Below are 1,081 nucleotides of genomic sequence, written 5' to 3'. Positions count from 1 at the left end.
TTTTGTTTCTTGCTAAACCATGAGATTAGGTTTTCTCCTAGAAACTGACACGACCCGCTGGTACTTTTTCTATCAAGCTTACATCCAGCAAAGTCTGAATCTGTGTACCCTATTAAGTTTAGGCTAGATTCTTTAGAGTACCATAGCCCAATGTTCTTAGTTCCTATTAAGTATTTAAAAATTCTCTTAACTGCAGCTAGGTGTGATTCTTTAGGATTAGCCTGATATCTAGCACACATGCAAACACTAAACATAATATCAGGTCTACTTGCAGTAAGATATAGTAAAGATCCTATCATACCTCTATAAAGTTTTTGATCTACAGATTTACCTGATTCATCTTGATCTAATTTGCATGATGAGCTCATGGGGGTGCTGATTGATTTGTTTCCTTCCATATCAAACTTCTTGAGCATCTCCTTGACATATTTTGCTTGATTGATGAAGATGCCTCCTTCAAATTGTTTGATTTGAAGCCCGAGGAAGTAGTTCAGCTCTCCCATCATGCTCATCTCAAACTCACTCTGCATCAAATCAGCAAACTCTTCGCAGAGGCGATTGTTAGTAGTACCGAAAATGATATCATCAACATAAATCTGTACTAATAACATATCTTTGTTTTGCTTTTTCAAAAATAATGTTGTGTCTACATTTTTTCTAGAGAATTCATGTTCTAATAGGAATTTACTAAGTCTCTCATACCATGCTCTAGGTGCTTGTTTTAATCCATAAAGTGCTTTGTTCAGTTTATACACATGATTAGGGTATTGATGATTTTCAAAACCAGGAGGTTGTTCTACATACACTTCTTCATTTATATACCCATTTAAAAATGCACTTTTTACATCCATTTGAAATAGTTTGAAATCCTTAGAGCATGCATATGCTAATAATAGTCTAATAGCCTCAAGTCTAGCTACGGGAGCAAAGGTTTCATCAAAATCTATGCCTTCTTCTTGATTATAACCCTTTGCCACTAGTCTAGCCTTATTCCTTATAACAATTCCATTTTCATCTAGCTTATTTTTATATATCCATTTTGTACCTATAATTGGATATTCAGAAGGCCTCTCTACTAGAT

The sequence above is a fragment of the Phoenix dactylifera genome, unplaced genomic scaffold (assembly GCF_009389715.1).
Source record: "Phoenix dactylifera cultivar Barhee BC4 unplaced genomic scaffold, palm_55x_up_171113_PBpolish2nd_filt_p 001149F, whole genome shotgun sequence".
Lineage (NCBI taxonomy): Eukaryota > Viridiplantae > Streptophyta > Magnoliopsida > Arecales > Arecaceae > Phoenix > Phoenix dactylifera.
The sequence above is the reverse complement of the archived record's forward strand: the minus strand, read 5'-3'. Positions refer to the sequence as shown.